The sequence below is a fragment of the Aulonocara sp. 'chitande type north' Nkhata Bay genome, linkage group LG6 (genome assembly GCF_057382095.1).
Source record: "Aulonocara sp. 'chitande type north' Nkhata Bay isolate Kocher_YH1m ecotype deep benthic linkage group LG6, A_spYH_male_GT1.1, whole genome shotgun sequence".
Taxonomy (NCBI): domain Eukaryota; kingdom Metazoa; phylum Chordata; class Actinopteri; order Cichliformes; family Cichlidae; genus Aulonocara; species Aulonocara sp. 'chitande type north' Nkhata Bay.
The window spans coordinates 21,470,887-21,488,119 of NC_141349.1; the positions used below are offsets into that span (position 1 = coordinate 21,470,887).

A 17,233-nucleotide genomic window follows, 5' to 3' on the forward strand; every position below is an offset into this window, starting at 1 on the left:
ATCTGCAAAACCATTGCAGTGCACAGGTACAATGAACTGCAGTCTAATCCATCATAATTATTAGAAACTCTTTTGCAGATGCCAAAGGAATTTTTTTGAGCACCAAGAGGGGCCCTAATTCAGTATTAAAGTAAAACTGGATAAAGGAGAATAACTGAAGTGATCGATAACTGACACTGAGTTGTCTTGTTACCCAGTTGTCTTTTTGTGAATATCTACAATCAGGGTGAAGAATGCTAGTTGCCAATGCCGGGTTTGAGACAATATCTTCAACAGGACAGCACCGATCTAATGAAGTTAAAATTGTTTTTGATTTTTAAGACTTAGAAATGTAAACTATTCACTTACAACATATAAACACATAATACACTTAAAATAAGTAAATGTCACAACAGATGCCAGTTGCTATGGCTATCTTAAAATGTTATAATAATACCATACTAACATAATTGTATGCAGCTTTAGATTCACACAAAAGCAGTCTTGTTATTGTAAACCAACTATGAGGTTCACTATAGGTATTGACTGATGTCTGGGGAAGCAGGAAAGGAAAAAAATACTAAATAGGAGAGGTACTATAATTATACTCCATCACTGGGCACAATTATAACATCTGGAACCTGTTAGAGCTACAGAACAGCTGTTGTCATTCAAAGAACTTATGTCCACAGCTTTATAAACTTTGAAGCTCATTAAATTTAGAAGGAAAACCTCTGTCGTTCACATAAACACATGCTAGGCTCAGTAATTTAGGCAAATATCTTAAATTTGTGTCATTTTAGTCAAATATTTAATATATCCAATCATACATAATGACACCATGTCTGGTGTATATTCTTTTAAGGCTTTAAAATCAAGTTCCTGTGGTAACAGCTTAAGAAAGTTTTGGGTGAAAAACTTTTTTTTAAAAGTTCCTCAATTCATAAATAGTTAAAAACTAAATAGATCAAGAATGAAGAAAAAAAATTACATATGACCCACTCATTTGGACCAAGATGATAGGAAACTGCCAGGCCAAGCTTAGTCTGGAGAAGCTGGTTATCATAATGATCTTCTATCAATCACTCTTCCAAGACATTAGCAGCCCTCCAGACCGCCACATTTAGAGCGTTAAACCTCCTACTAACAAGCAAAGCTATTACAAGGTTCCTAAAAGATTCCACTGTTGTCACAACAGAGCTGCCAGTGGCTGGTTAGCAGGTGGAAAGGGGAAGCAACACACTAAAAACGAAAAAAGCTCCCAGCACAGCTAGGGAGATGAACCTCAAAGGTGTCTTTTTGACAACTTTGATTATTTTATGTATAATTTTTTGAAGACTTTTTAGAACTTCATTGAAATTTATGTTTGCCATTTTGCAAGGTTTCAACACCCAGTCGACAGTTTAAAAAAAAAAAAAAAAAGGAAACGAAACGAAACAACTGAAATCACAAGCTTTTGCCACTTATGTACCACTAGTGGAAACAATAAGTGATTTAAAGTGCAGACCTTTACGAGCAATCAATATCATGACCTTTATAATGGCTATACTGAAATACGCAACTCCAAACTAGAAACTTCTGTGTGATATATTGAAATGAATCTGTGGTCAGTGAGATAAATCTTACAAAACCTTTGACACTTAAATTTGTGATCTCCGGTTAACTCACTTGGATGAATGTGGTTATGAATTGATCTGTTAACATCACATTGATGTTAACAGGGAAATTTACAAGCAGAGTAAGAGAACAGGCAAAAATCTTTGGCAACACAATTACAGCAGTTCTTGTGAGTTATAGAACAAACTACAGTAACACCAGCCAGAGGTGCATTGGCATGACCATAGACAGGTAAGTGCTCCAGGCTCAGCACAGAGGTTATCAGTGTAATTCTGAGGTACCTTGAAAACCTCTGCAGACTTTGTACACACAAAAAAGAGAAAAGGGTGTTGAAAAGATGACATTTTAAGTGACACTATGAAATAAAAATACTGACTGACAAGATGGCTCACTGCTAGCAAAACGGTGGACTGTTCTAGCATGCTAACATGTCACGGAAGAATATTTAGAAGAAAACTGTTTGGCCAAGTGAATTTATTGAGAATTTTTTGTCCAACTGGCAGTTTTAATACTGTGGATGACAGAGTTTATCATCATAAATAAACAGAAGTACTGAAAAAAAAATTAGCCATGAAAGATGTGCTGACTCTTCTTGTATTAAGTTCCTACTGTGGCATTTGTTTTTTGTTTTTTTTCCTACTGGTCTATGACTAAGGCAGAATGCTTTCTATAAAAATAACTGATCAGAAATGACACTGAACCCATTTAGGATTATGTCATAGGTATTAAAACCAAGGTATTGTTATTTTGACAAATGAGGACAGTAAGAGCTATAAGCTTGGCTGTTTATGATGAATGGCAGTAGGTCTCTGCATCTGGAAGGCATTTTCATTTATGCAGCATTTCAATTTTCTCATCCATAGCAGCTCATCTGCTAATCTTACAAATTCTTGTTTGAATCTGTTTTTTACTGTGCAGTTTGCTGCAAAAAACAAAACAAGACTCAAAAGATGAGAGATGATAATAATCTCTGAAAAGTATGGAGAGTACTGCCTAAAGTTACTGCCAATCTCTGTTTGAATGAGTAACAATGTAACACTTCCTTTAAAAAAAACCAAAAAAAAACCCAGAAGTATTTCTCTCTGGATTTGTACTTGAATTACTATTGCACCCGTATTTTTAACTCTTTTAAATAAAAATCATATTTTAAAACTTGATTTTTAAAAGATGTCTCTGTGAGGCAGACGAATGACGGGAACCCCCTGACCCCTTGTGACTACTACTTTGTTTTTCTGGTTCTCACAACAGTCTGTAAATCAGTAACAAAGTCAAGAGTTGAACACTGGCTCAAAGCCGCTTACAGTGCGGCTCTATTCCTGCGGGACACTCCAGGGTTTACAACCGACCAAGTTGAGCCAAGCAGCTTGTCACAGTAGGATACACCCACACTGGTAACAAAAAAATCTTTGCAAACCCAGAACAAAGCCAGAGATCCCAGCTGTGTGTGCGTCTATCTTTCGTACAAACATAAAAAACACACATAACATTCATGCAAAGTTGTAGATCCTGTTTCTCCTGAGTGCTTTAGCAGATTTGAAGTGTTAGCTTCATCCTGTTAACTATTTGTTAGATGTGATTTATGGAAAGATCTATTTTTGGTCCGGACGTAGAGCACTAAACTAAGCTGAGGCATAGCTTTGCGGTGACTTTAGTGTGGATGCCTGCTGGGAGTTATAATGCTTTGATCTATTTTGGTTTTCTTTCTTATAGCTGATGTCCACCAGGGAATGAGCACTCTGTTTCAGTTTATGATATGACTCAGCTTACATGGCTGGAACTGAATACCCAACAGACCTTTGTTGTCATTTTCTTTGTTCCTATTTACTGTCGTTTGGTTTCTTTTTGTCTGCCACAGCCTTACCTCTGCCTTGTAATTACGCTTCAGGTTCATCTTTACTTATGTCTGCCATTCATCTGCTCCCTTCCATCGAACTAGTACAGTTGAGAACAGCCGTTGTACATAGTTATTACCTATGCAACTATGCATTTGCTGCCATTAATAGATGACAAGTTGTAAAGTGCTTTGAAGCCTATAGACAAGAGTGGACTTATGGACACAGTGGGACTAGTGTTGCAAAACAATGGACGCAGTTTACACAAGAGGGCCTTATCAGTAGCCTGAACAATCAATATTTTTCTTTAAAAATAAAGGGTTTTGGTTTGCTAAGGAGAGTGTAATTTTAGTCTGTCAGTCAACATGACAAATGATCTCTCTCTTTTGCATTAAATTATGTGTGTAGGGAATATGCAGTCTGTAACACATTGCTTTGTCTTCATAGCACAAGTGCAACAGTGTTAAATACACTCGACTTCCACTGTGTTTTTGTTATTCCCAGAGTGAGCGAGTGAAATATGAGAACTGCCATAGTAGATGGGGTTTGTTTGGCGTGACTTGGCAGCCATATGTGACATTCACCTCCAACGACAGCTGCTGGAAGACTCAGGTCTCTGCGCTTTAAGCTTTAGACCTAGGCAGCAATGGTAAGGAGCCTTGCTGTTAAAGAAAGCAAGATGTGTAGCAGACCTGTAAATCAAATACATGCTTGCCAAGCCACACCGCACTTTTGTAGAATAGTCCCAAGAATAAGCCATAATCTCAAGTGCACATTTCCTTTTCTTTGTTGAAAAGAGTGCATTTGTAATTTCCTGCTTTAAAAGATAAGAACCTTGAGCATGCACCCAGGCTAAAGACTATACATTTTCTGACTGTGTAATAAAGAGAAACCCTACATGCTCTGTGAACTGTCTCGTAAAAAGGAAAGATATGATTTTTCTTTTTTTAAATTGTAATATCTTCTAACTGACCCATTGCTTCACTATTGCAATGTTGTTTCCTCTTCTTTTAGCCACAAGTATTGATACTGAGTAGATTTTAAAACATTTGAAAGCAATGATAGCATGCAAATTGAAATCCAATTTTTTTCATTTTGTGTATAAGATGACTTTGGCTAACTGGACTTGACTTCAGTTTTGCTGCACATGAGAATATGTGACAACATATTCTGAAGAATGTCTGAAGTATTTTTGAAACTTCTAACAGCTGTATATAATAATGACTCTGAAATATTGTATATGTTATAGCTATAGCAATTTATGCCTATATCATTGCACAGGACAGCCAGCCATTAAAATATTTAGTTTCCTCTTATGCATATTTTTTAGGTGGATGGTTTAACTCAAATTTCCACATAATTGCAGAAACATGAGATTTCCCTGCAAAAAAACTGCATGGTAGCGTGATGATAAATGTTACTTACATTTAATGTTATTTGATCAGAGTGCGGCCAGTTAGATGGGTCAGACTATAGGCAGCTCAACCGTGAGTGAAATCTCATCCTTAGCAACGCTTTATCGGGGTAATTAGGTCAGATGACTTGCATTCTACAGCGATCAAATCCCTGATGTAAATATAGAGCCGAACTTGCTGTTCTACAAACCCAACGACCTCTAGCACCTCAGCATTCCAGCTGACAATGTAAACAAGCAGTTATTTTCCACTTATATGCAAACAATCTTTTTTCTTTTTTTTTTTAACTCCAAGCTTGAAATTCATCTAAGGTTACTAAAGTTTTTGCAGAAATATCATACTCTCAATCTTATTATTATTTGTTATGGGTTATTTTGGGTCTACTTTTTAATACCCCATCAATAAATGGGCAAACACAAGGAAACTCTTATCAACAAAAGGAGTTGACTCCCTCAGAGAAAATCTTTTTACAGATAAACTGTGATGGACTGGAAAGTGTAGAAAACCAGAAGAGACACATCAATTCATAAGGCACAATGTGAGGTATTGTCCCTCAAGCATGTGTTGTTAACGATGGTCAAATGTTCATCAGGCGCAATAGGACAGATGTTATGTTATGTTCTTGTATTGCACCCCAGAGTCTCTTTATCAGGCATCTCACACTTGTGATTTATGTCACATGGCTTGCTCACACAGCGTGTACAATGCACATCCCACGGTGATTTATGCTTTGTCCCTCTCATTCTTTCTATCAGTCTGAACAACATATGACACTTTTTTTTTTAATAAGAAACAAAGGGCCCCCCTGCGTCTGCAGTCAGAAGGCATTTTAATGTTTTCAGTGCTTCTATCTTGTTGCTACACATGAAGGGAGCTTAACGAAACTGGCATCTACACTCAGATGGGGCACAAACCTATCTAAACATTTTAAACAGGAAAGTAAAATCAGGGTCGAAAACCTAGATAAAAGTAAACCTCGTGTACTTGTCGGACCTTTGTTGCCATATTTCAGTTTCCTGATTTCGACACAGCTGAAACCAATACCTAAAACCACCTTTTGTTACACACTTTGGTCTCTTTATAGACTGTGAGGTACTGGCCTGTTACTTAGCCTGTTACGATAACGTTGTTTGTGTTCACATACAAATAAGCACATTTACACCACACTACATACTAAGTACATTTGAGTTGTTAGAATGTAGCACTGTTTCAGGTTGGTGTAGAGAATGGACCTTTAGAAAGTCTTTTCTGCTAATGCATCTGTCTAATGTTTGGCAGATAGAAAGTTTCTGTTAAGGGTGATCTTTTGAGCTGGTTATAGAGCAGATGCAGATACATGTGAAGGTTATTACAAGGAATGCAGAGGCTTGAGGCTGTGAGTTGCTGATGGGACACATATTGGTTCCATTAATGGCAACAAAGGTTGCTGCAAGGCTTTGCTGCATGGGGGTAGCAACTGACTTTGAATGGTACAACTTCAGGTCTATTTTCTTTTTTCCTCAGCACAGCATTTACCTGTTGATACTGTATATGGCCTAATGACAAAATTGTGATGTACAGATGTCTGTATCACATGGCATCCTGGAGTGAGAGATCTGTTTTTTTTTTTTTTTGTTTTTTTTTTAATTCTCGGTTTCTCACCCCTGAGTAATTAACCACAACCAGGGCAACAGTGGAGGTAAAATCCGGTTATCGAGGGGATCATTCATGATGAATAAATTACTCATGCTCACATATGACACGCTTACCTTTAAATATGACACAAAACTGTCTCTACGTTACACTTTTCTAAAGTTCACTTTGATGGGGAATTTACATTGATGCATAAATGCAAAGACATGTAAATAAAAGCATAATCCTTTTGTTTTTTTTAACGGAATCTTAAGCCAAGATTATTAGATCAAATCAAACACATAGATGGCATAAACTTCTGTTTGTAATTTCTTGGCCAGAGAGCCTCCTCCCCATCCATATGAAGAAGGGATCTGTACGATCTACATTGTTCTTGATGTCTAATGCAAGGCAGATGTGGCATACTTGTGGAGATTCCTAATGCAGTCTTTGTGCTGTCACAGCTTATTGTCTCGTTGCCTTTTTTGGTTATATTTAAACATAACTACCTAACTATAGTTTTATTTGAGAGAGTAAAATTTAAACTAATCAAACTTAGTGTAATTCTTTTGAACTGTAAGATGTTGTTTCCTACATTCAGTTCATGTAGCAAACCAGTCCTCTAATCTAATGTATGCTATATAGTACAGATATACACAGGACAAATCAGGTTATATGTGTTCTGCAGAAATGTCATAGACATGCAAAAACAAGCAAACAAAAACAAATGAAAAGTAAGTCTGTAGCATGCAGCATTCATGAGATGGTTAATCATGCTGAAACTGATGACTGTAATTGATGCAAGATAGTAGACTTCCAGTGAATGCTAATTGAACAGCAAAGCCATAAACGCTATATCTTAATATCTAAATATTTAAAAAACCCGAACACACACTTGAAGTTAATGTCAGTCAGTTTTTAAAATCACTGTTTTTGGCAAAGGGCAAACATTATGTATTATTTATTTAAATATGTACACTACCTGACACTACTTAGGCACATCGTTTACTTTAGATGAGCCCGAAATCATCTAGCTGGAATATATGCAAATGGATAGACAAGTAAAACCGGAACGATGTACAATACCGATTCAGTTAACTTCTCCCCAAGGGAAAAATACAAACTTAGAGAGGGAAAAGATTAATGGATATCATCTGCATGGCCATTCATAATTATAATCACTCTCACTGCTAATTCAAGACCAATTCAAACACTCATTTTTTTGAACTTTTTTTTTTTTTTGCTGATGGGTGAGGTTTTATGTCTTGACTCTTTTTTCCAGAGAAACTGTGTTCCCCTTATATTAGACCCAAAGCATTTAATAGATATTATTATTTGTAATTCTTTTACTGGGTCTGATTGTGGGTTAAGTCTGAGGAGTAGCTGATGATTTGTTTCTTGTGGTTGACAGTGTCATGAGTAACTCAAGTTGTTTGTTGAAGGTGTTAAACCCCATCTTTGAACATTTCTGATACAACTAGTTCAGCTGGTATTCTGGGAATATGACAAACGCATGCAAAACATTGTGTGGGCATGTTTTACTTTTGTCTTCCATTTGACTCACATTGGGCCTGAGTAAACTATTTTTACTGTTGTTAATTTTGCTTCAAATGTAATTGTAGTCCGGACATTTTTTAATATGTGTATGTATTTGAGTTAGACTTTATTTAGACCCTTTTCTAAACACTTTGTTAAGGTGTGATTGGCAGCAGTTACAGTCTTGAGTGTTTTTGAGTAAGATGCAACAAACTTTGCACCATTTGGGGAATTCTTTCTTTTCAGATCTGTGAAGGTCATGAAGGTTTAATGGGTACTGTCAGTAGAGAGAGATTCTAGTTCTCTACAGGTATACTTAATTTGATTCAAGTGAGGTGTCTGACTGAGCTGGAAAAACTTGAATCTGTTCATCAGGCCATACAATCTTGTTTCTCCAAGTCTGAGAGCAACATCAACTGAAATTTCAAGTTGGATTTAATGAGAATTTTGTCACCAGTGACTCAGCAATAAAGCGCAGATATTCAATATTCATGCCCACAGAGTCAGTTGGATTGCTATAAGTTTTTTCCATTTTCACACAGTGGCGCTCAGTCAGAGTAACAATGAGATTCTTGGTCATCCTTCACTGTTCTTGCTCTGAATATTTTCAAAGTGCACTGTATTAATTTTTAGCTACTGGGTTGATTCAGTATTAACCAAATGGTCAGCTGCCCATGATAATAGACAATAAGGTCACAGATCATGTAAATTATCTCTCACACCTCAAGAATGAATTAACAAGTATAGTCATTGCAAACACTATATTGTTTTATGGCAGCCATTCAGGAATCAGCAGTCATGTACTCTGCCTTGTGTTATTTGTGGTCACCAATAGCAAGTGTCACAATATTTTCCTTAAAAGCTGCATGCTTTTTTTTAATACAAGAGTCTGTACTCATTCAGACCAAATCTGTTCACCCACAGCCTTCCCTCCAACAACGTTTCACTAAGACATTGTCTTTGACGTTGTTTACCTTGACCTCAGCATTGAATATTTCCCCCAGAGCAGTCAATCCTGAAAGTTGCAGTTGAACTTGATGTCACTCCAAAAACTTTTTTAGCCTTTATTTTTCCAGTTTAGTCACCACGTGTGCTACAAAGAATCCTTACTGGGCTCTGAGGCTGACACATAGTGTCTAAATCTTTTTTGCCATCAAGCTGGATCACATGGACACTGAAGACATTGGCTTCTGAGCGTACAAACCCATTGACCTGCGCCCAACCCCTCACAGTGCTACACTCTTCCTTCCAGAGGGCTTGTCTCTATTTTCTCTCTCCAGCCCTTTGTCTATGCAACAGTCAATATATCTGACTAACTTGATGAACTGCACAAAGAGCAAAAGTTAATTTCTGAGTGCATGGTAGCCACGGCAATGTCCTATGAGCGCTTCAAAGCCCATCTGGGCTAACCATTACCCTAGCATGGCTGACTGCAGAAGAGGTTGCATTGCCGTGGTGCACACGTGTTCTTTATGGGTTGATCCTGCCAGTAATTCAACTGTGCCACATATTCAGAGGCCTACATTTGTATCTGTGTCAATCAGCACATTTAAAGGTCAAGTTTAGATATGTTGTTTAAAATGGAAATACCAAATTATGTTAAAGTGAAATTATTCATGATGTTTGAAGTTTAGAATCATCTAATCTTAGAATTGAGAAATTCTATTGTTTTTCAAAAATAACTGCTTACTTTAAATGATGAAATGACAAAAAAAGTAGCAATACTATAAGTGTTTAGAAACTAGGGAGAACAACTGTTCACATTTGACCAATGATTACTCTGGACTTGCAAGCTGGTCAGTTTAGCTCCTAGACACATTTACTCTTTTAACCATGCTGGTTTAATATGTGCAGAACATAGTTTAGCATTTTCTTGTTAAAACAACAAAAGCCTTCTTTGAAAAAAGACAGATTTTGGATCATGCAATGCGCTTCTCTGGAACCTATCTACCATTTAGCATTCATGGTTTCTTTTCTCTATGAAGTCATTTGCTTCCCCTATCCCAACATTTCTGAAAATTTTCTTTAAACCCATTCATCAGTTTTGCTATCTATTATGGCATCTTATCACTATTTCTAGTTTCATAGATTTAAATGATATAAAAATCATTAAATTTTAATTTTATTAATATATAGCAATTTTTTGTAAAAAGTTGCAAATGTTAACTTCTAAGTGACTTTCCACTTAATTTTTTAAAATTCATATCCACTATAATTTAGCATGATCCATAAAGCCTAGAAGGCTTCTAGACTGTTTGCAGTATTCAAATCCAGACCAGTTTGTGGATGAACAGGAAGCAGAGGTGGACAGTAAACAGAGCAAATTATTATTGGAGGGAAAGTATGCCACACAAACACGGGGGCAAAGGGATCGTAGGTGGATATCAGTGCAAATTTCAGTTTCATTGAAGTTTGTGTTTTCTTTTCTTTGTCATGACAAACTAAGGCAAGTTTGGCAACAGGTTCTTTCGTTTTACTTTAATAAATGTGTAGCCAAAAATATATCACAGGAGGGTTAACAGTCATTTTGCCTGAGAAACATTTCTACGTGCTCTCTAGTTTTCTGGAAAGCTTTTGAGATGATCCCTCATTGGTTTCTAAGCAGCCTGACCTAAGCCGCTGTTTTCTAAGCTCCTTCTTTACCTTCACTCAGTAGGAGGCACGTGACTCATTGAATGGGAATCACAAATCCTTCTGAGAGGAATATTTTTGTGTATGGAGTATGGGTTGTATGAATCATATATGTCATCCCACACCTCAAGAATGAATTGCTAAGTATAGCCTCTGTAAACAGTGTATTGTTTCAGTGTTTACATAAATATTTCATTAAATTATGGCAGTCCATTACTTAAATACTGCAATTTGTTTTGCAGGCAAGAGTTTGTATTCTTTCAGGACAAGAGTTGAAGTCATACTTGCAACCTTTCCTATCATAAACAAGTGGATGAAGCCCAGTTCAGTTATCACTGGGCACTATGGCTCAGAAAGATTCCAACTGCTGCAATTGTACATTCCACTTAGGAAACCTAATATTAAGCCACAGCCACTCTAACTCCCCAGAACTGGTTAGTGATGTCACTCAAAGCCTCTGGTAGGGTTACACTTTTAATAGCAGTCTTGGCCAGCTGTCTACTTTTATGCTTCTTGTGTAGACCACAGGGGGCCTTTATAGTGACAGCTCGCAGCACTAAAATGGTTCATATCTAACATCCATTTTAGAAGAGGGCAAGTAGTAATCAAAAGCAACTGTTTTAACCATTTTGGACCTCCTTTAGATTGTGCTATAATGACAAAGCTTTGCAGATTTTGATAGTTTCCGCACTTTTAACCCTTAAAAAATAAAATTATAAAAAAAAACAAAAGATGCAATTTGACAGGCAAATTCTTTTCCAATAAATAGTTCTGAATTAAACCTCCACTTTTTGGTTGATTTCATTTAACTGGAAGTGAGCAATGATGGGGAATCTGAGTGGTGGTATAGTGGTGTGTTGGTTTTCCCAATTTCACACAGGCCAAAGGTCTGGATTTTCCGTTAATTGGTGATTATAAATTGGCCACTAGTGTGGATGATTAAAGTATGTATGCATATGGTTTATCAAGTTTTCTCCATCATTTTCAGGAGTTATTGTTTCCTGGTTTTGCTTTTATCTGCAAAGATTTTCATGTCACGCATTAAGAGATGCCATGTGCATGTTTTAATTGCTAGGCTTCTCTTGCTAATAATAGTAACAAAAATGCTAAGTACTACATTGCAACTTGGTGCTCTAAATTGATTAATGAATGTGTCCAGGAAATATTTAATGAATAATCCAATTAACCATGCAGGACTGTGCAATGGAGACATTACTGTGGACTACACTGTGTCCTCCACGGTATCTGCGCCCATGTGATGGCTTTGTAAGCTGTAATCACAAAAAAAGCTTACGGCACGTTTAAGGCCTCTTTAGTCTCCGGACTTGATGCTATTAGAATTGCACGAGAGCAATGTAGAATGGCACAAAGAAAAAGACCTGCTCACAGTCTCGCCACAGTCTCAGGCAAACCGACAGTGACTGAAGTGACTTTTGAATTTCTTTTTCTATTCTTAACTTCTGTCAGCGCAACCAGCGACAACAGTATTTAAGAAGATCATCCAAGCGTAGGAGGAGCGGCCTGGTGAGAAGCGGGAAGAGATGCTATTCGCTTAGGGGTGGTTACATAACATCTCACTTGCCTTCCTCGCTGCGGAATGCCGGGATAGTGTTTGTAAACAGAACGGCCATGTGCGTGTTCACGTGGAGGAAGCTTTTGAGTCCCTGCCCTCTCTGTCTCACCCCTGAGGTAAACCCTGACATCGATATATGCTCACAGGGCCAGCAACCCTCTCTCCGGGCCTGTGCCACTCAAACGCAGTCTTATCTCTCTCAATCGATAATTAAACGTCAACTTGGCTAACGGCGCACCGCTTCGTAGTAGGAGGCTATGAGTCATATTTATAGCATATGTTGGTTATGAATATCTTTTTTTTCTTTTTTACCTCAGACCGGATCATAATTACTTTAACAAGTTAGGGCCATCTGGTTTGGTGGTCTTATTAGTGACATATTTTTTTGATCTGGCTTCAGTTAATAGACATTGTCTTACATAATGCAGTTTATGTTCAATCAATAGTAAAAGTAAAACAAACACCATACTAAAAAAATGGCAAAGCTCTACAGGTTTCACTGATGCTAAAACAATGTGAACATTTTTGCAGCAGTAAGTCAAAACACACTTCATGATAAATTGCATCCAACTGTAAATTCACTGTCACTCATTTGAACATTAAGATATGTTCAAATGAGTGACAGCGTTCTCACAGAGTGATCCCACTGTTGAAGCATCTGATAGTGGCTTGCTGCTACTCCCTTGCTCTCTATAGGAAAACAAAACCCCAGCAGCAGACAAAAGGGAAATCAATATTGCAGAAATCAATACAACACTCAGTATCTCGCCATTTTGTCTTAGGAAAGCAGCTGAGCTATGGCCAGCCAGGTGTAGTGCAATCTAAAATGTCTAGCCTGCCACTGGACCTGTTCTGTGTCATTTCTGAAATGGCTCCTGGTTGGAAAAATAATACATGGGTTGGATAGGGCAGGGTCAGAGGTGAGGGCTTGGGTAAAGGGTTGCGTATTTTAAGTAGACAGCATTGTTGTGGAATGCTATGGCAACTGGACATTCTTCCCAAAGGTGATATTGTGTTTGCCCTAGGAGTGACATAAAGGGAACTTAAGACCATGACGAACTAGCAGTCCACCCGTGAGGCTTTATCTGTAGGTGTGGATAGATGAGAGAAGCTATGTGCATGTGATTGATCTATATGGCCCTTCCCCCACTCAGCCCCCTGTAGCCCTATTAATGCTTTCATGCCTTTTCAGCTGCTGATGTAACAGCAGCAATGCAGAGAAATATAAAACTGCAAAACTATTAGATGGTGGTTGTTTTTTATTTCTGTTATTATGTAGCATTAGTTGTGCAGGTCAGGATTAGCACACATAAATCCTTTGCACAGTCCAGCTGAACAGAAAGAGAAACATGGGATAGATCCACATTGTTTTTGTTATACTTAGCATCCACACTAGTGCACATTCTTGGATGTTGTGAAAGCTTGCTGACCCAGTTTTAGTTTGAAAACTTGAAGGGTCAGTTGCATAAAGCTGACACAACCCCTGTATATCCACAAAGGTGGTACTTTTATTTTATACATTTCAATAGCGGCTTATGCATTTTACATTTGCGTATATAAACACTCCATTGCAAGTTATTGAACATGGCAATAGCTTGAAATTCAGTCACACACAGCAGATGACTAGAAAAGATATACATACCAGACATAAATGATATTTTTGTATGGTGGTCTGAGCACCGGAATTGCAAACAGAATAAAAACAAAATGGAAAGTCAACTAAGTGCAGATATAGCCACAAGTTATAACATCAGACAACTGAGATTAATAGTGCACTCTCATAGCAAGAAATGAGGTGGGTTCATTTCTGTTCATCAAAGTACAATGTCTGGTATTTCAAATGACACACTAAGCATTATCTGCAGTCTGTTAGTTTATGTGGGGCAATGGGATCACCGTACACACTTACACACACAAAGGCTTGGCTCACCTGATCTCATGCAGTCACAACATTCTTTATGAATGCTACAGAGAGCACTCTTGCTTAAGAACTTTTGTTGATGCTACACAGCCAGTGACCGTGCTCATCGTGTCAAAACACAGGCATGGTATTGCGCAAGAGGTGTATACCACTACTGCTGGTTTTAAACTCTGTGACTTAAATAGTATCTTCTTCTACTAGCACCAGATATGTTTTTAAAAGTTGTACCACAGTGCAGGAACTGCATGGCCTGCATCGACAATCAAAGGAAAAAAAATACAACTTTGTAACCAAAACTTAATAAATGTCTTTAGTAATTTGACAAGGAGCTTCACTGTCTATTTAACCTCTTTTAATCTTGCCCTTATGGATCACTAATAGTCAGTGTCTGAAAACTTTCGTGTTGATTTAAAGATAAAAACCGAAGCACAAGTTCTTCAGATAGCCTTGTTAAAGTGTGATGCCAAATTAAATGTCAGTCATTAGTCTCCATCTTCCTTTTGTTTAATTTGTACCCTGAGGTCACATGGCTATCTGACGACTGCAGTTAGCGCAATACACAAGCCTAGCATGGAAGCCTCCGAAATATTTTTGTTATACTAATGAGCCATTCAGATGTTAATCTTAGGTGAATTCACATACACAAGCAGAAACAACAAATAATTATGCATTTGATAATTAATAGGAGACTTGGCGTCCTATAATAAAGCTCAATTTACATGTATTTAAAACTATGAGGATTTATACATGATCGTGTTACTGCTATCATTCTGTTATTGTACTTCTGTTAATTTGCGATTCATACAAGGCAACATAGCTGTTTTTTTATTTCAATTCCTTTAAAATAATGACATTTCATACACCCTGAAAGTCACAGGCACAATCTGCATTGTGTTGTCAATAATCTTTATGTCAGCAGCTAGATCCAAAACCTACAACACCCTGTTAGCTGTGACAGCTTACTCCTTGTAATGCATTAAAATAGACAAAATAGTCTTGCGAAGTCACCAAGTTGGTCAGTTTTTTAGAATTGATGTTTGTTGTTGCTCCCTGATAACAACCTTGTGTTTAGTGTCAACTTCTAAAGGAAGTAAGGGAAATCTCCAGAATTACCAGTCTTGTTTGCCCACTTAATGGTGCAGTTGGATTGAATTTCATTTCCTTCATAGCTTTCTGACCTTGTCCACCTACACTACGCTCTGCCACCACAATTCTATTCTCCTTTGCTTCTCCTTGGGATTTGCCTTTGTGTCTGCTCGTCATTCAGTGGTGAAAGCAATGAAAGCTGATTCATATACACAAAGCCAGAAGCTATTTCAGCTCTGCTGCCGTGCAGACTCTGTGCACTTACTACTGGACATGCTTAGGTTGGACTTTTACTCTCCTACTGAAGGCTGAACAGAATAAAAATGCACATATACATCAGTGAGAAAGGATGGGGTAAACCAAAGTGAATAACTACCTAAATCTGAATCCATATTGAATTAAAAAAAAAAAAAAGACAATACAATCATAATTATGATTTTGTAATAGTTGTCAATAACACATAAATGCTGCAAATGTGTTTTGACAAATAGGAAGTCACTTATACAAAAATGTTTGTTATATTACATATTGAATACATTTTTAATGTGTTTAGGAAAAAGCCAGGGTTGAATAGTAAAGGTAGTGTCACACAGGCATTTAAATTATGCTTTAAAAAAAAACTAACTCCTGAACAAGTCCACTGTTTTCTATAATGTATTCAAATGCAGCAAGAAGCACACACAGGAAAACACAACTGCTGTCTTTCAGTTTTAGCTGGCACAAAAAAAGAGAGAATTTGTCAGCCATGTTGGAGTAGCTTTATCTCATATCCCCCCCTTATTATGTTGGCTCTTGCTTTTTACGATGTGGGGCATCTGCTGTACTTCATCTGACTAAATACCACCAAAAACACACACAAGGTTACAGGGGGGAAAGGGCTAAACGGATTATTAAGGTGCCGAGCCAGTTCTCACCTGCCTTTCACGTCCCTCCACTTTGTAGAAATTCCAACAAACCGTCTGGATCTCCTCTTTAACAAATCCTAAAGGCAGCCATCTTGCCTCCTTCTGTTCTTCTATGAAACAGACTATCCTCCACATCAATATTCATGGAAACCAGTCTGACGTCGGCTCTCATCATCAGGAGAAGCCCGGGTGTCGCTGTTTGGCAGCCTCAGAAGCACACTCATATGTGACTCCCGTAAGGCAGCAGAGGTACAGAAATTGGAAACGATGCTGTTTGGAGGTCAGGAGGAAGAGCCTTGCTTTGGTGTCTACCTCAAATAATTACAAAATCACCTTCTTGCTGAGACCTTCCCACACAAAGAGGCAGATTTCCTTCCCCCCTATGCTCCCTCCTTTTTCTTCTTTCCTCAGCCGTACACAATAGTGAACACTAGGATTGCCCTGAAGAACTGGAGTGGATCCGGATTCTGGGTTTGAGACAGAGTATACTTTTCTGTTGAATATTGCACTGGTTTCAGCTATCTGACTGTGGCAGTGTAGAAAATGTCTCCACCCACTTCCTTTTTTTTTCAGACAGGAAGCCAAGTGACTAAGGGGTTTTTTCCCTCCCTTTTTCAGTTTATCTCTTTCTTTTTCTGTCATAGCTTGCAGAAATTTCCCTCAAGTGTAAGAGCACTCCCTTTTTGAGAACACTGCAGAAACAACAACATGTGGCCAGTTATGGAGTCCAATCGGTAGAGCAATGAATTTCCAACTGCTGTTGGAAATTCATTCTAGTCTGCCGACTGGTTCATTTTTAGAGTGACTTGTAAGACAAGTCTGCGGGCAGCATATTCATGTGTCTGCCAAGACCCACCTCCTGTTGACACACACCACGTGGGCCTGAAAAAAGAGAGCAGTGTGAGAGGGAAAGGGGATCAGGGTGATTTAAAAGAGAAATTCAGCCCTGGAATGTTGCTGAGTTAACACAAGTTAGAAGTGTTAGGAAGGTGGCAAATATTAATAAATGGTCTGTATTTATATAGCGCTTTACTAGTCCCTAAGGACCCAAAACCGCTTTACACATCCAGTCATCCACACACAGATTCACACACTGGTGATGGCAAGCTACATTGTAGCCACAGCCA

The 17,233-nt window shown here is 37.9% G+C and overlaps 1 protein-coding gene across 2 annotated transcripts in view; it reads right to left on the minus strand.

Moving 5' to 3' along the window:
* The window catches only part of tet2 (tet methylcytosine dioxygenase 2), a 28,912-nt gene extending 12,398 nt beyond the window's left edge, over positions 1–16,514 (minus strand). The window contains exon 1 of one of the 2 annotated variants that reach the window (XM_086295568.1): positions 16,116–16,514. The gene's annotated coding sequence lies outside the window, so the exon portion shown is untranslated. Of the gene's footprint in view, positions 1–4,853; positions 13,311–16,115 lie in introns of those variants that run through there. The other variant, XM_086295569.1, reaches the window with a different exon arrangement.
* Between the last annotated feature and the right edge of the window lie 719 nt (positions 16,515–17,233).